This window comes from Nomascus leucogenys, chromosome 2, assembly GCF_006542625.1.
Source record: "Nomascus leucogenys isolate Asia chromosome 2, Asia_NLE_v1, whole genome shotgun sequence".
Lineage (NCBI taxonomy): Eukaryota > Metazoa > Chordata > Mammalia > Primates > Hylobatidae > Nomascus > Nomascus leucogenys.
In genome coordinates, this window is record NC_044382.1 from 2,475,246 (window position 1) to 2,493,836 (window position 18,591).

The 18,591-nt window shown below is 41.5% G+C and overlaps 1 protein-coding gene and 1 pseudogene across 13 annotated transcripts in view; one reads left to right on the plus strand and one right to left on the minus strand.

The window, feature by feature from the left end:
- Nucleotides 1-18,591, minus strand: part of ZFP2 (ZFP2 zinc finger protein) — a 52,928-nt gene that overhangs the window by 20,968 nt on the left and 13,369 nt on the right. For 7 of the 13 annotated variants that reach the window (XR_004032689.1, XM_030824773.1, XM_030824776.1 and 4 more), the window contains 3 exons: nucleotides 7,383-7,518; nucleotides 6,982-7,074; nucleotides 3,346-3,491 (listed from right to left, as the gene is read on the minus strand). The gene's annotated coding sequence lies outside the window, so the exon portion shown is untranslated. Of the gene's footprint in view, nucleotides 1-3,345; nucleotides 3,492-4,144; nucleotides 4,249-4,273; nucleotides 4,361-6,981; nucleotides 7,078-7,382; nucleotides 7,519-11,696; nucleotides 11,710-18,591 lie in introns of those variants that run through there. The other 6 variants (XM_012504660.2, XM_030824767.1, XM_030824806.1 and 3 more) reach the window with 5 other exon arrangements.
- LOC100605631 lies at nucleotides 9,437-10,347 on the plus strand (annotated as a pseudogene).

Consider the following 18,591-nt stretch of genomic DNA (forward strand, 5'->3'; position numbering starts at 1 on the left):
GACAAAAGATTTCAACCTATAGGAACAGGGTCAACCCAAAGAAATCCACGCCCAGATGCATCATAATCAATTTTTTTTTTCTTTTGAGACAGAGTCCACTCTGTCACCCAGGCTGAAGTGCAGTGGTACAACCTTGGCTCACTGCAACCTTCACCTCCTGGGTTCAAGTGATTCCCGTGCCTCCTCAGCCTCCCAACTAGCTGGGACTACGGGCATGCACTACCACACCCAGGTAGTTTTGTATTTTTCGCAGAGAAAGTGTTTCACCATGTTTTGCCCAGGCCGGTCTCAAACTCCTGGCCTCAAGTGATCCGCCTGCCTTCACCTCCCAAAGTGCTGAGATTACAGGTGTGAACCACTATGCCCAGCCATAATTAAATTCTAGAAATGGAAGTAAAAAACAATCTTGAAAGCAACCAGGGAAAATTGATACACTACTTGGTGGCGGGGCAAAAATCTGAATAACTTCATTTCTCATCAGAAACCATGGATGCCAGAAGGAAGTGGACTAATTATTTCAAAGTGCTGAAAGAAAATAACCATAAACCTAGAGTTCTATATTAGCAAAAATCTTTCAAGAATGAAAGTGAAATAAAGACATTCTCATATGAAAGAAAACTAAGAGAATTTGTCACCAGCAGACCCACCCTGTTAAGTCATTGTAATATCAGAGCCAGAACTCTTAATGTTTTTAAACAATGCTGGTTACTTAGACATCAAGAGTATAACTAGGACGAAGAAAGATTTATCCAGGAAATAAAGAATGGTTCACTATTAAGAATCTATTACTATCATATTAATAGGTCATAGGTCATATGATCAACCTGATAGATGCTTCAGAAGTATTCAACTGATATCCTTCATCCATTCCTGATTCAAAAACAAAAATATCAGCATTGCACCAAGAATACAAATAAAACCCTAGAAGAATTCTCTCTAATAACAGAACCAAGGAAAAGGTGCTTACTATTACTACTACTATTTAATGTTATTCCAAAAGTGTGACCAATATGGCAACTGAGATGGGGGGAAATTTTAAATTTTTCCCAGATTATATAACTGTCTACCCACAAAATGAAAAACTGTTAGGGTGGCTTTACTCAGAATTGATGAAGTATTGTGGGCTTGGAACCTGAGCACTGTAGGTCAGAAACTGTAGCTCTTCCAGGATTAAACAATTTTTCAGATCCTTGACATTTTACTATCTCATTAAATAAGGACTTTATAAAGCACAAAGCACTATGCTTGGATGTAATAAGGATCCAGTGATTATTAGCTGTTATCATTACCATTATTACTATTTTACATTAAGCAACATACAGTTCTCTCTGCCTTTCCTTTTTTCCTAAACAAGACTTTTGAGTAATAATACTGGAAATACTCAATACTCCCTTAATGGCTTGGAATGCTTTTTCTACCTTCACTCAGTAACTTATAGGATTTATATAACTTTGATACTCATCAGGACACGAACTAGTCTCTAGACCAAGATGTCTGGTCTGTCACAGACCCCTTAGTACCTATGGCTGGCAGAAGCCATAGCAGAGGCTGGGAGCTTGCACAGTATGGGTGTGGGGGATGGGACTGGGCAACAAGCAGATCCCATGCTTCCTCAAAAGGGCAAGTTGATTTATTTCTTTTCTCCTTTTATATTTCTTCCATCCTCTGGGTAACAGTTAAGCTACTCCTAACCCCAACTAGACTATTTCTATACCCATCTGTCTGGATTTTCTATTTAAACTTTTGCTACCCTACAATGCATTCTCTCCATACAGTAGTCAGAGTGGTTTTATGAACACGATAAATCATTCATTCAATAAATACTTATCAAACCAGGTACTGTTCTAGGTGCTCAGGATATAGCAATAAACAGAAAAAATTTCTGCCCTTCTGAAACATACTTTAGCAAGAGAAAGGAAGACAATAAGTAAAATCCTTAGTATTTAAGTGGTATACCTTATAGAAAAACAATAAAAGCATTTAAATGGATATAGGGAACATGACGGGTGAGAGGAAAGGTCTGCAATTTTAAACTGGGTCATAAGGAAAGGCCTCACTGAAAAGGTGACATTTAAACCAAGACTTTAAGGGACTGAGAGAGGAAGTCATAGGACTATCTAAGGGAGAGCTTCCCAGACAGGGTAACAGCCAGTGCTAAGGCCCTGGGGCAGCAGTGGGCCTGTCTTATTTAAGGAAGAATGAACTTTTTGAATACTTCTACATTCATTGTAGTATTTTAGATCAGTTTTCCTAGTAATGGAAGCAAAGACATGTGTATGTATTAAACATCAGTGAGGCTCATGTGAGCATGCAGGTAGATACTCTTAACTATATAAATTCTCTGTGTATGTTTCTATACATATGTACATATATATTTACACGGATAGACATACATATACGCAGAGGTAGCTACCCAGTACATCTCTGAAATTTTTTTTTTTTGAGACGGAGTCTTGCTCTGTTGCCCAGACTGGAGTGTGCAGTGGCGTGATCTCGGCTCACTGCAACCTCTCCCGGGTTCAAGTGATTCTCGCACTTCAGCCTCCTGAGTAGCTGGAAGCATAGGTACGTGCCACCACAGACGGCTAATTTTTGTATTTTTAGTAGAGACGGGGTTTCACCATGTTGGCCAGATTGGTCTTGAACTCTTGACCTCAAGAGATCTGCCCGCCTCAGCCTCCCAAAGTGCTGGGATTAGAGGTGTGAGCCACCACTCCCGGCCACATTTTTAAAAATCATGTGTGAAACACAGACAGCAGGCTCCTATGTTTAGGGAGGCTTCCTGGAGAGCTAAAAAGATTATAGAACCCCCAACTGTATTTTTATACATTACCTTTGATAGTAGGTTTCTAATACTTTATGCATGTTCTTAATTTTTGTCTCCTTCATAACTGAACATCATTAAATGATTTAACTCTAACTGCCATTGATGAGAGGCTAAAAGACACTGCTTTCCACATTACTAAAAATTTCTATCTTTTCTCAAAATAAGTCAGTTTACAGTGATAATACTGGCACCAGGGACAGCACTTCTGGATTTGCAGTTTCTATTCATCTTTTGTAAAACAGGAGCAAAAATCTAACAACGCTTTCAACTGTACAAAGCTTTAGTACAGAGAAAAGAAATGATGCTGAAAAGAAAATTAGGCCAGGATACAGAAGTTTCTAGTTTTACTAAATATACTAGGAAATAAGAACACAGTAGGGCAAGGGAAGAAAGCAAGAATTACCATTAAACTCAAAGTAAAAAACCAACAAAACAAAAGATATGTGTTCAAATTCTGACATGTTATTTCACCTTTCAGAGCCGATTTCTTCCACCGTAAGAGGAGTAACAGTACTTACCTACAGACGTTTTGTGTCAAGTAAGTGAGATGCTGGCTGCGGAAGAGCTGAGCACAGCATTCAGTCAACACTTTCTCCTCTTGACTGGGATAGGATAATGAGAGGACTAAATGTCAGATTAATCTGGCAGCAATATCCAAGAAAATCTGGAAAGAACAAGATCTGGAGTTTGCAAATCATCATGTTCTATGGGCTCCTTTCCATTCAACTTTCGCCTGTCTTTAGTTTCTCCCACTGCAATGGACACCTCTCTGCTCTTTTAGATACACTCAAGTCTTTTCCTTGTTAAAAAACAAACCACAGTCTTCTGAGTTCTTACTCTTTCTTCCTTTTCCTTCGAAGCTGACCTTGTTGAAACGACAGTCTGTACTTAAAAGTCTTCACTTGCTTGCTTGCTCTTCACTTTTCTGCCCACAGCATATTTCTCTCAGCACTAAATGGGCTCTTCCCTGGGTTCCAGGCCACTTCCTCATCACCAAGTCCAACAGGCATTTTCACTCCCTACTTGGCACTGTCATACTCTACCTTGGCTCTCCTCTCTCCCTTTGACCCTGTTCTCTGCTTGGCCCTCTCCTCGTTGGACCACTCACCTTCACCAGAGCATCCTTGGCCCCCTCAATATGTTATTGTCCTGAGGGTCCCATCTTTGCTGTTTTGCCCTGCCCACTCATTCATCCCAATAATTATCCAATCTGTATTGATATGAATTTCACAAATTCAAATTTATATTTTCACCAGATTTATGAAAATTCTACTTGATGTCATTCAATATTCACTCAACAAATACTTAACTACTTACTCTAGCAGGCAATGTCGTAGGCAGGGAATGAAAAGAAAAACATGTTCAATGACAATTCGGTGAGCCTACATATTAGTGGGTATTGCTCTGTTGCCCAGGATGGAGTGCAGTGGCATGATCTTGGCTTACCGCAACCTCCGCCTCCCGGGTTGAAGTGATTCTTGCACCTCAGCCTCCCGAGTAGCTAGGATTACAGGTGCACGCAACCATGCCCAGCTAAAGACAGACAGACATTGAAAATGATGAGTAAAATACAGCGTCACATGCGATAAAAAAAACAAGTGGGCTGGGTGTGGTGGCTCACGCCTGTAATTCTAGCACTTTGGGAGGCCGAGGTGGGCAGACTGCCTGAGCTCAGGGGTTCGAGACCAGCCTGGACAACACAGTGAAACCCCATCTCTACTAAAATGCAAAAAATTAGCTGAGCACGGCAGTGTGCACCTGTAGTCCCAGCTACTCGGGAGGCTGAGACAGGAGAATTGCTTGAACCCGGGAGGTGAAGGTTGCAGTGAGCCAAGATTGCACCACTGCACTCCAGCCTGACTCCATTTCAAAAAAGAAAAGAAAATCCTTTAGGTTCTAACCCAGTAGGGAAGCACGAATGGGGTAAAGAAGTGGGAGATGAAAACCCAGTATCAAAATATATGTGTTTGCTTCTGCTGCTTCCAGAAAACCTACTAGAATGACAATAAGCAATGAAAATAGCATAAATAAAATAATCTAGGGAGCAAGGAAAAAACTGCTGCACATACATACCAGCAAACCAGAAACAAAAACAATGAAATACTCCCAAACAGATGAGTGAAGTTAGTGTATGCATTAGAAAGACTGCTATTTAAGAAGAACACTCAGAGAATGACAGAGTGGCTCACAGAAATTTAAAAAATGGTAGTACAAATAGATCTTTTTACAGAAGGACTGAAACATAAGGTTTACAGAAATCTTTGTATCTGCTAGCACTCTCCCCTTCAAACAATGCCACACAATCTCCTACCTCAGGGCCTTCGCACCTGCTGTTCCCTATGTCCTCAATGTTCTCCCATGAGGCCCATCACTTTGAGTATTTGCTTAAAAGTCTCATTAAAGGAGAGACCCTCCCTGGCCACCCTGTAAAATCACACGCCTGTTAACTAATGTAGTTCCCTTATGCTGCTTTATTTTTCCACACTGCACCTATCACTGTGTTATATTCATTTCCTCCCTTCCTGCCTCCTTTCCTTTCCCTTCTGTCCCTCCCTCCCTTCTTCCTTTATTAATTTATTGTCTCCCCTATTAGAATAAAAGCTCCTCAAAAACACTTTGCCTGCTGTGCTTATTGCTGTAGTCCCAGTGCTAAGAATAGTACTCAATAGATATTTGTTGAATAAATAGGTTATTTACATAAGAATACAAATATCAATAGTAATAAAATCCATAGAAATCTATAATAAAAGTAATTAACACTACCTTTCATTTTATACCAAAGAAATTATCATTAAACACAAAATAGTATCTAAAGCGGTGCAATATGTAGCAAGACCATAAAAAATGGATATATCCTTTGACCCAGTGATTCCTCTCCTAGAATCCCATTCTTTAAAAAACTTGCGGGAAACCAGCAGTGATGGTTACAGGCAATGTTTTTCCTATAATTGTGTTCCTTTAATGATTTCTTTCATTGTTTTATCTTAGATAGCTTTATATTATCTAGAGATTAAATATTTGCCTAACTCTTTAATTAAAAAAAATATATATAAAGGAATGATTAGGGCCAGGCACAGTGGCTCACGCCTGTAATCTCATCACTTTGGGAGGCGAAGGCAGGTGGATCACGAGGTCAGGAGATTGAGACCATCCTGGCTAACACGGTGAAACCCCGTCTCTACTAAAAGTACAAAAAATTAGCTGGGTGTGGTGGTGGGTGCCTGTAGTCCCAGCTACTTGGGAGGCTGAGGCAGGAGAATGGCGTGAACCCAGGAGGCGGAGCTTGCAGTGAGCTGAGATCGTGCCACTGCACTCCAGCCTGGGCAGCAGAGCAAGACTCCATCTCAAAAAAAAAAAAAAAAAAAAAAAAAGATTGGTACTTTTGCACATGGTAGAGAAGATAAAGATGTAAAATGCATTTTTTTTTTTTGGCAGACAAAAGTCAGTAATAACACCTAAGACAGAAATTTCAGTTGTGATAAGGATTAGAAACCAGATAACAAAGATAAAGGAGCATTCAACATTTTGAGGTAAATGGCACTGAATGGGTAGTAATGCAGATTCGAATTTTGGGAATGAGAAAGAAAACACATACAACATAAGGCTGCTAGAAATGAAAACAAGGCTAACATCATTTTTCATGTTTTTAAATGAAAACTGTCTAAAACTCTCTCACACAATGCAGAGGAAGAGAAATGTTAGTTTCCTCTGAAGGAGAAAAAGCTTACAAATATTTACACGAATGATGGAAAGGAAGCTATGGATATACGTTATGGTTGAGAGGAAACACTCATGAAAGACAGTAAAAGCCCAAAGATGCGTAAAGACAGGGATTCAATTCAGAATGCAGAGGAAGGCAGAAGAGGACATAGTGGTTGCTAACATTTGCCAAATGCTCAGTATGTTCCAGGCAGTGGGTAAGTGCCATAAATTTAACAATTCATTTACTCAACAATTCATTTACTCATAATCCACCACCTCCCTGCAAGATGACGTAAGTGAGCCCTAGAGAAATGAGGCCCATCGGTAATGCGGAGGTGTCATCTGAGAACACACATCCAGTGGCCCTAGTCTCTCTAGAGACCCAACAATCTCTGAAGTGATTTTCCCCAGAGACACACTCATGTAACAAGGCTGCGCAGCCTGGCACTTACCTCGAAAGCCTCCCTCAGGCGGTTCTTTTTGCATCAGACTCAGTTCTTCTCGTTCCAGCTGGGAAGTCCCATTTGGTTTGGAAAGGTGATTTCCTGCTTTAGAGGAAAGACATTAAATTTGGGTTCTGAACTGAGTCTAAAAACCAATCCTAGCAGAGTTCTGATCATTTCTCCTTCAGGGCTTCTGAAACAAGGAAGGTGTGGCTTATGAAGTTCCCCATTTTCCATTCTCTAAAGAAAATTTCAATCTTCTGCCTTGAAGGAGAGGACACCAAGCAAACACCTTAAAACAATGCCTTATGATCAGGGATTTTGAGTCCAAATTCATAAATTTCAGAGGTCACATAGGACTGAGGGGGAAGGTGTCAAGAAGTGGGTTTTGAGTTATAAGAAGTCCTTACCCAGTGAGACAAGGTTCCTGTAGTTCTCCAGCATCACCTCCCCATACATGGTCATCCTCTGAGCAGAATCTGCTTGAATCCACTCTTCCCAAGAGAAATCTATGGACGCATCCTTGAAGGTCACTGACTCCTGAAACTAAAAATTCCTCAATAAGGGATTATGCCAACCAAACCCTCTGAGGGGAGTGAAAATCCCAGCAGCACTAAAAGGACAAAGATCTGCCTGAGAAAACATGCTGCCCTCCAGATGGAAGAAAATGTCTGCAACCAATCACGAAATAACCAGAGACATAATATAAAAAGCGTTTTGGGAGGTAAGGACAGGAAGAGTAGCTGTAAGTGAGAAATAGGGAAAGGCACTAAAGGCGGCTCTACATTCCCGTGGGAGAGGAGGGAGTGGTGTTGTGATCACCTCCTATTCACCCCATTGGTGAAGGAGGGAATCCCTGCCCTAAATGGTACATGATGACCAAACCCAGGACACTTGACACTCAACAGATGAGGTCGATAGCAATTTACCAGCCACATACAGTCACAGCCCAGCCCTCATTCTTTTCTTTATCTTTCTTATACTTTTGAGACCGAGTCTTGCTCTGTTGCCCAGGCTGGAGTGCAGTGGCACGTTCTTGGCTTACTATAACCTCCACTTCCTGGGTTCAAGAAATTCTTCTACCTCAGCCTCCCGAGTAGGTGGGATTACAGGCGCCCACCACACCTGGCTAATTTTTGTAATTTTAGTAGAGATGGAGTTTCACCATGTTGGCCAGGCTGGTCTCAAACTCCTGACCTCAAGTGATCCGCCCGCCTCTGCCTCCCAAAGAGCTGGGATTATAGGAGTGAGCCACCGTGTCTGGCCAGATAAATTACTTAAAACTTTTTGTAAAGAAGATGAGAGTAAGACTATGGAAATAAGAATAGATAATAGAAATAAAGCAATAGAAAAGGTTTTCATCATTTAAGGACAGAGAGCATTTTGATATGTAAATAAGGAAAAGGGAGAAAAGTACAACTGACCCTTGAATACATGGGGGTTAGGGACACCAACCACCCTCACAGTCTAAAATCCATGTATAACTTTTGATTCCCCCAAAACTTAACTCCTAATAGCCTAGTGTTGACTGGAAGCCTTACTAATAACATAACAGTTATTTCACATATACTCATTAAGTGGAAGTGGATCATCATAAAGGTCTTTCTCCTCGCCTTCACATACAGACGGCAGAGGAAGAGGAAGGAGAGAAGTTGGTCTTGCTGTCTCAGGGGTGGCGAAGGTAGAGCAGGTGGCAGGAGAGGCAGGCACACTCAGTGTAACTTTTATTAGAAAAAATCCACATCAAAGTGGGCCTGTGTAGTTCAAATTTGTGTTATTTAAGGGTCAACTGTAGTGGAGAGAGAAGGACCGAATACGAGAGAGAGAGGGCAAAATCGATTTCCAAGAAATTTGTATACTTCACATCCAAGACTAGGAACTCCAGAAAAAGTGTCAACACTCAGGCACAGAGTTCACTGTCTATCTTTCTTTCTACATCATTATTTTCTCCCTAATTTTTATTTAATCAATATTTTAAAGTTACAAAAATATATTAAAAATCACTGACAAATATTTTAAGGAAAAGTGCAGAATTTCCATTTTATCCAAGGAGAAAGGGAACTAAGAAAATCATCAGATGTTCAACAAATGTAAAGAAAGGAGAATAAAGGAAATAAGACCGCATAATAACCAGAAAAATACTTAACACATGTATAGTGACAAACATCGATGGTTCGCTTTCCCTATTGAAAGGCAAAAACTTGGCAGATGAAGGAGACGGTGGCAGTGGTGGAAGAAGAGGCGGCGGCGGCAGGGGTAGGGAGCCTGGAAACCCCAGCGGGGATGGTAGGTGGTTTGGATCCACCAGGCCAGCATCGTTTCCAGAAAGGATTCAACTGGAGGAACCTCTGGAGCAGCTGTTGGCTGGCTCCTCTGACTGATTACCTGTTGAGGTACATGGGCCAGTGGTAGCGAGGGCATCTGATCCAGAGGGGGCCACTCTAGAGGCCGGGCCACCAGTACCATGGGCCAGTGTGTCACCAAGTGTAAGAATCCCTCATTGACCCTAGGCAGCAAGAATGCAGACCATGACTCCAGCAACAAGTCACACAGCAGGCAGAGTGCAGGCCACCATGAGGAGCAAGTACCACCCTGTGGCATGCCAAGTAGAGATAGCCTTGTCAATGGGACCAAGAAGGCCGAGGCTGCCACTGAGGCCTGCCAGCTGCCGACATCCTCAGGAGATGCTGGGAGGGAGTCCAACTCCAGTGCCGAGGAGTCTTCCTTGCAGGGGTTGGAAGAACTGTTCAGGTGCTACAAGGATGAGTGGGAAGATGCAATTTTGGAGGAAGGCATGGAGCACTTTTGCAATGACGTATGTGTCAACCCCACAGAATTCCGAGTGCTGCTCTTTGCTTGGAAGTTCCAGGCTGCAACCATGTGCAAATTCACCAGAAAAGATTTTTGATGGCTGCAAAGCATTAAATGCAGACAGCAGTGACAGAATCTGTGCACGGTTCCCTAGCCTCTTAACAGAAGCCAAACGAGGACAAATTCAAGGATCTCCACCAGTTTACATTTCAGTTTGGCCTGGACTCTGAAGAAGGGCAGCGGTCACTGCATCGGCAAATAGCCATTGCCTTGTGGAAACCAGTCTCTACCCAGGACAATTCTCCGGTATTGGACCAATGGCTGAAATTCCTAACAGAGAATCCCTTGAGGATGAAGGGCATCACCCGGGACTCTTGGAACATGTTCCTTAACTTCACTCAGGTGATTGGCCCTGACCTCAGCAACCACAGTGAAGATGAGGCCTGGCCAAATCTCTTCGACACCTTTGTGGAGTGGGAAATGGAGCGAAGGAAAAGAGAAGAGGAAGGGAGAGAGGCACTCAGCTCAGGGCCCGAGGGCTTGTGTCCTGAGGAGCAGACTTAGTGGCTCTGTCCCAGGAGCAGCAGCAAGGATCTGCCCACTGTCCTGCAGCCAACTGAGGAATTGGACCTTTTGGGAAATTCCTGAAGATCAGGAGTTTCTACTTCACACCTTTGTTGGGGTGATCAGACTCAACATCACGCCGTGGGGGCTACAAAGTCTGGCGGAGTCAAAGGAATGAGCAAAGAGAAGTCAAGAGTGAAAGTGGGACCAGGCGGCCAATGCTAGCATGGAGGCTGCAAAGGCCCCAAGCTCTGGAAACAAGCACTATTTACTGGTGATCAAACAAAGAAGCAGGTGGTGAGGATGTGGGGGTTGAAAGAAAGCCATTTATCAGGCACATGATCTACAGCTGTGATGGTTTAGCATTTTCTTTGAAGCATATGGAACATGTTCTGCTGCTTGAGATAATGGGAAACATGTTCTTCTAGTTGACAATGCAATCGAACTATGAGCCTGGGAGTGCTAGAAGCAAGGAGCCAGCAAGTCTAGACACGTTCCAGAGGCCACGAGGGGTTTTACGCCCTGAGCCCTGGATTCCATCCAAGCCACGAGGGGTTTTATGCCCTGGGCTTAGATTATGGTGCGGCAGGGCAGTCTTCAACCCTTTAGCACTAAACTTGGTGTTCCAAAGGCCATGAAGGGTTTTAGACCATGGACCCTGGACATGTTCCAAGACTCTTTTACACTATGTCAGACATGCAAGCCCTGCCTCAGCTTTTTTTCCCAACAGTCAGCTTTTCTCCCAACACACCTTTCTCTGCTTTGTATCGGAAAGGGCTCTAAAACACTGTATCATGTTTTAGGCACTTTCTTCATTTTTTGGTTATTTTGGCTATTTCTTGTTTGGGGGGACTCTCCCAAAATATTTGAACCTGGCTACATGTTATCTTTTTTTGTAGCCTTCAGATAGAATAAGCCTACCATTTCTTGCACAAATTAGATTTTTTTTGGTAGGGGAAGGCATAGAGCAGGGAGGGTGTGATGGGACGGTTAGGGTGAATTCACATTATAAAATGATACAGTGCCAGATCTGTTTTGCATATTGTTTCTAAGGGCAGGTCTGTACTGTGTGTAGCACTATTTACATGGTTGAAATTAGGCTGTAATAATTTTTTTTTTTGAGATGGAGTCTTCCTCTGTCACCCAGGCTGAAGTGCAGTGGTGCAATCTCAGCTCACTACAAGCTCCACCTGCCAGGTTCATGCCATTCTCCTGCCTGGGCCTCCCAAGTAGCTGGGACTACAGGCACCCGCCACCACACCAGCGAATTTTTTGTATTTTTAGTAGAGACGGGGTTTCACCGTGTTAGCCAGGATTATCTTGATCTCCTGACCTCATGATCTGTCCACCTCAGCCTCCCAAAGTGCTGGGATTACAGACGTGAGCCACTGCACCCAGCCAGTAATAATTATTTTTAAAGATTTACACAGATTTGAATAGGAGTGTTAAATGTTAATCACATTACATTAATTTCCAAGTGATTTAGAGCTCTTGGAGAGCCAAGGCCAGCCAAGAGCATTTGTAGTCTGGTGACAACCCCCTTTTAAGCTAATTTATCCAGAACTCTGATTTCCCTCACTTCTTGCTCATTCCTTCTTTGACCTATTACATTTCATATTGAGCTTATCCATCAACATGCTGCATCCGTCAGTCAAGTGAGCATTTTTTAAGAACACGTTGTACTGAGAACCACTTAAGCATTGAATGCAGAGAAAGCTGTGCTACCTCAGTTTTGCTGGAAGTAGACTTCGATAGTTTTCTTTCTTTGATGAAATTTCTGTATTTTCATGTTGTAAAAGTGGAAATAATTTTTTTTGTTTGTTTCATTTGCCTTGGAGCCAAAGCTTCTGTTCCTGGTGGTCAGGAAACTGCGCGCCGGCCAACTGACTTTAAGGAAAACTGTGGTACGCAGCTCTGCTTGAATTGTTATTTATTTATTTATTTATTTATCTCTTTGAATATCATGAGCTTACTTGTCTGGCAAAGGCAGAAGCTTGGAGTTGGCCTGAACTGTGCCAAACAAATATTGAAGTATATTTAATAGTTAAATTTGTGCCCTTTCCCTTCTTGCTGCACCCATGTTGTCACTTAACCCCCAGGAGTTATCTTTTTGTTCAAGTCAGGCTCATTTGGGGTAATGTGATGACTGTTTAGGTTTACATGACCCTCCTCTCCTTTCCCTACCCCCAAGTATGTATATATACATATATAAAATATGTGTATATACATATATAAAAATGTATATATTTTAACTATATAAAATATATATATGTACACATATATGTATCTATATTCCTTTGTTTCTTTGCCTGCTTATACTGGCCATAAAAGAGGGAGCTGCCTTCAATGTATAAAGCATAGGAAGAGTGCCAGGGAATGCCATAGTGGAGGCTTTTGGGTCTGAATTTGGGCCACTTTCACTAAAGAGAACGTGAGCTTGTTGAGCCCTTTCCTCACAAGAGCGTCCAGTTCCCCAGACTTCTCCACAGGCTCGCTCCGTAAGGCCAGCTTTGGCCAGACTGCCTCAGGGCCTTGAGGAGCTAACTCTGGTCCTACCTGGTTTCAGTTAGAGGGTCCTCCTCTTGTTTTTCCATTTAAAAAGTATGTCCTCAGAAACTTTACTGGAAGGATGGGTGGCAGAAACTTGTATAGTTCAGCTTCCAACACTTTGGAACAGATTAAAAAAGGAATCTTTTAAATAAAAACTTATTTAAAAAAAAAAGGACAAAAACTCAGCCGGGCATGGTGGTGCATGCCTATAATCCCAGCACTTTGGGAGGCTGAGGTGGGCGGATTGCTTGAGGTCATGAGTTCAAGACCAGGTTGGCCAACATGGTGAAATCCCGTCTCTACTAAAAATACAAAAAAATTAGCCAGACACGGTTGCGTGTACCTGTAGTCCCAGCTATTTGGGAGGCTGAGGCTGGAAAATCACTTGAATCCGGGAGGCGGAGGTTGCAGTGAGCCAAGATCGTGCCACTGCACTCCAGCGTGGGCAACAGAGCAAGACTCTGTCTCAAAATAAATAAATAAATAAAGACAAAAACTCTAAAATTGATTTAAAATCCAGCTGTATGGTACCTACAAAAGATATACGTAAAACAGAAACCAAAATGTTTAACATTTCAAAAGAGGAGGGCAGAAGCAGGATATGGCTGGCAAATGCAAATATAAAGAAAGCAGTGAGAATAACGTTATCAGATAAGGGAGAACATATGTGAAAACAAAAATAGGCCTCTTTTTGGTGTAAGAAGGTATCAAATCAGAAATACAAGATTCCCCTTCCAAAAATCATCTACTTTTTTCAACAAATTACCTTGTTAGCTGAATACAGTAGGCAAAATAAAAGTCCAAATCCAGGTTGCTATGTGCTGGTCTTCCTTGCTTCCCTAAACTCTCACCACCTTAAGTCCTGGCTCTGTGCTCAGCATGCACAGAGCTTCTATTGTGAAATGCACTGCAGATCCCCATGCCAGCTGTGGGCTGTTAAAGTGCTGATTTAGGTAACTACAAAAGGCTTCTTAAAAGGTGAACATGGCCAGACATGGTGGCTCACACCTGTAATACCACCAATTTGGGAGGCCAAGGCAGGTGGCAGATGGCTTGATCTCAGGAGTTCGAGACCAGCCTGGGTAACATGACGAAACCTTGTCTCTACAAAAAAAGACAAAAATTGGCCGGGCGCGGTGGCTCATGCCTGTAATCCCAGCACTTTGGGAGGCTGAGGCGGGCGGATCACGAGGTCAGGAGATCGAGACCATCCTGGCTAACACAGTGAAACCCCGTCTCTACTAAAAATACAAAAAATTAGCCGGGCGAGGTGGCGGGCGCCTGTAGTCCCAGCTACTCAGGAGGCTGAGGCAGGAGAATGGCGTGAACCCGGGAGGCGGAGCTTGCAGTGAGCCGAGATCACGCCACTGCACTCCAGCCTGGGCGACAGCGAGACTCCATCTCAAAAAAAAAAGACAAAAATTGGCTGGGCATGGTAGCGTACACCTGTGGTCCCAGCTATTCGGGAGGCTGAGGTGGGAACATGGCTTGAGCTCAGCAGGCAGAGGCTGCAGTGGGCTGAGATCACACCACTGTAGTCCAGTCTGGGCAATACAGCCAGGCCTTGTCTCCAAAAAAAAGAAAAAAGAAAGTGAACATGAAACTTAGTAATATACATTTGTCATCAATTCCTTAAGAGGTTTTGTTCCTTTCCTCCTTTCCATTTAGTATGAGTCATTTTTCCCCCTAGCACTACATTCAGTACAGGATACCTCATAGTGTTTAAGGAGCTTCATGGGTTTACCTTATTCATAGAGGTTTTCTTAAACCTAAAAACAAAGGCTTTTTGATACAGTTATTGTTTGAAAAAACTGCATATCAAATAGAATAAGGACATTATAAATGATGAAAGTATAATTTATAAATAAAATATGATAGTGATGAGGTTTTAGGCACCACAGCAGCAAAATGTCTTCAGATGCAATACTTAGCAATCCAAATTTTTTTCTTTACAAAATCACAGTCATATTTAAACTCCAATTACAACAGCAACAAAAAATGAAACACCTAAGAATACATTTAAGAGAAATATGCAAGATCTTCATGATTGGTCTGTAAAGAGTTAACAAAGGCCATAAAGAAAGATCTGAATAAAGTATCATTTTTTTTACTTAATATGAAGAATAAACATCCTAAAGATGGCAATCTTCCTCAAATTGACTTACACACTTTGAAATTCAAATCAGAACTGCATAATTTTACTTTTTTACTATTACTGTTGGAACTTGATAATAAAATTCGACTATTAAGGATAAATATATGAGAACAGTAACGAAACTTTCGAAAAGAAAAATGAGGGGAGAGTTGCTTTATGAAATACTAAAATGGGCCGGGCACAGTGGTTCACGCCTGTAATCCCAGCACTTTGGGAAGCTGAGGCAGGCAGATCACGAGGTCAGGAGTTCGAGACCAGCCTGGCAGCATGGTGAAACCCCGTCTCTACTAAAAATACAAAAAGTTAGCCAGGTGTGGTGGCACATGCCTGTAGTCCCAGCTACTGAGGAGGCTGAGGCAAGAGAATTCCTTGAACCCGGCAGGCAGAGGTTGCAGTGAACCAAGATCATGCCATTGCACTCCAGCCTGGGCGACAGAGCAAGACTCTGTCTCTCAAAAAAAAAAAAAAAAGCAAGATGAATTCTGAGACAACAAATAAAATAGTGTGGTACTATAACAGAAACAGAACAATGGAATAGAATCCAGAAAAATAAACATATATATAAATTGTAAAAATAAACTCATATATAAATATATGTAAACTATAATATAAACTCTCATATATATTTCATATATATGTGACAATTTGGCATATGTTAAAGATTCCATTTCAAGTCCATGGAGAGTGAGATTATTTCAGTAGATAACGTCAGCTCCAATGCCATCTCCTGAGAGGGGCCACTCCTCTGCTGAGCTAAAGCAGCCCTGAGTGACACTCTACCATGTTGTCCTGCTGTGTCCTCATCACAGCACCTAACACTATCCTCAACCATATTTCCGCTTTATTGTCTGCATCCCCTGTGGAAAATAAGAGCTCAGAGAAGGAGACCTTGCCTCTCTTATTCACTGCAATATTCCCAGTATCCAGAACACGGCACACCACACGGCAGAAAGGCGCTAAATATGTTTAACAAGTGGGTGGATGGATGAAATGCTTCACCACATCATGTTAAATGAAGTTAGATCCCTACTTCACATCACAGACAATACATTTCAGATAGCTCAAGGATGTAAATTTAAAATTATAAAACTAATAGAAAATACAGAAAAATATTTATATTATCCTGTGGTGCTGAAAACTTTTCTTTTTTTTTTTAGAGACGGAGTCTCACTCTGTTGCCAGGCTAGAGTGCAGTGGCCTGATCTTGGCTCATGGCAACCTTCACCTCCCGGGTTCAACCGATTCTCCTGCCTCAGCCTCCCGAGTAGCTGGGACTACAGGCACGTGCCACCACGCCCGGCTAATTTTTGTATTTTTGTATTTTATTTTTGTAATTTTGTATTTTCAGTAGAGACAGAGTTTCACCATATTGGCCAGGATGGTCTCAATCTCTTGACCTCGTGATCCACCCACCTCGGCCTCCCAAAGTGTTGGGATTACAGGCATGAGCCACCGTGCCAGGCTCCTTTTCATAGCATGACCCCAAAGCCATGTAAAGAGAAAGGAAATTTAACTGCATAAAACTTCAAAACTTATTTGTAGCAAAAGATATTATAAACAAATTTAAAAGAAAAATGACAGAATACTGGCAACGTATAGCAAAGGAATACTATCCACTTTATAGAAAAGACCTCTTTTATATGTAAATAACTCAATATAAAAATGGGCAAAGGGTGTAGATAGGTATTTTAAAAGGCTGGAAGAATGTACATCATAGTTCTTTCTGAGGGCTGGAAACCTGGAATTCTCTCTCATTGCCTTTAAATTTTTAAAAAGGGATAGTAGATATGAGTAGTCTATATGCCCAATATTCACTCAAAAAAAGATTAAATTTAAAGGCAAATAAAAGTAACACCTAGACAATTCATACTCACATCTCTGGCCAATATGGGAAAGATGAAACTATGGAGAAAGATGAAAAAAGGAAAACAACTCTAATGTACTGTTATGTCCCAAGTCTATTACTGTACTTCATAATTGCATTCCATTCACAGGTTATAAACACATCTAGTTGACAATTACACTTTATTTCTCAACATCTGAGTTACTCATTTCTCATCCACTGTACAGTTCCAAGTGATTCATCAGTAATTCAGAGAAGCAGCAACAAAAGTGAAGAAATGCCTGTCATCAGCTGCTATCAAGTGTCTAGACTAATGTCCCTTAAGGCAGACTGGTTAACTAAACTATGATATACCCACATAATCAAAGAAAGAAGCCCCTGATGTACTGATACGGACAGGTCTCCAAGATATATTGTGAAATGCAAAATAGCTAAAAATAGAACAGGTGCAGGCTCCTGAGTAAATATTATCTGTTACCAACTGGATTAAAAATTGGGAAAATACATACTTTTATGGGCTTTTGTAGTCATCTCTAGAAAGCTACATAAGAAACAAAAATCATTACCTTTTTATGGGGAGAGATAATAGGGATCTTGGAGACAAGAGTAGGAAGACGACTTATTTTAAGTGAATGCTTACTGAATTCTGAACACTGTGACTATATCAGCCATTCAAATTTTAATCAAACACGATCTGAATCAAATTATCAGCAAACATCAAACAAACCCACATTGAGGATCATTCTATGAAATAATTGGCCTGTACTCTTCAGAAGTATCCAAGTCATTGAAGATCAATACTGAACTATTCTAGATAAAAGGAGACCAAGGAGATACGACAGCTAAATACAATGTGTGATCTGGATTGGATTCTGCACCAGATAAAGGACAGTTGTAGGACAGGTGGCAAAATCCAAGTAAGGTTTGTAGTTTGGCTAACGGTATTGTATCGATGTAAGTTTTCCTCATTTTGATAACTGTATTTTTGTTACGTATGATAATAGAAAGCACACACGAACACTTAGAGTGAAATGGGCATGTCTGTAATTTATTCTCAAATGGTTCAGAAATATATATACACATACATATGTATGTATGTGTATATATGTATACATAAACGTGTGTGTATACAGGAAGAGAAAAATGGCAAAATGTTAATTCAGATGAAGACTATCCAGAAATTGTTTTATTTTTGCAGCATTTGTTGTTGTCTCACTCTGTCTCCCAGGCTGGAGTGCAGTGGAGTGATCTCACGTCACTGCAATCTCCGCCTCCTGGGTTCCAACAATTCTCCCACCTCAGCCTCCTGAGTAGCTGGGATTACAGGTGTGTGCCATCACGCCCGGTTCATTTTTTGTATTTTTAGTAGAAATGGGGTTTCACCATGTTGGCCAGGCTGGTCTTGAACTCCTGACCTCAAGTGATCCACCTGCTGCGGCCTCCCAAAGTGCTGGGATTACAGGTGCGAGCCACCGTGCCCAGCTTTGCAGCAGTTTTTAAAGTCTGAAATTATTTCATAATAAAAGTTAAAAAAAAAACAAAAAACTACAAGATTGCATTTTTCACCCTTGAAAATAACTAAAATTTAAAAAGCTTATAATACCTAGTGTTATGAACTGTGTCCCCCAAAAAAGATATGTTGAAGTCCCAGCTTCTAGTACCTTGCAATATGACCTCACCTGAAAATAGGGTTGTC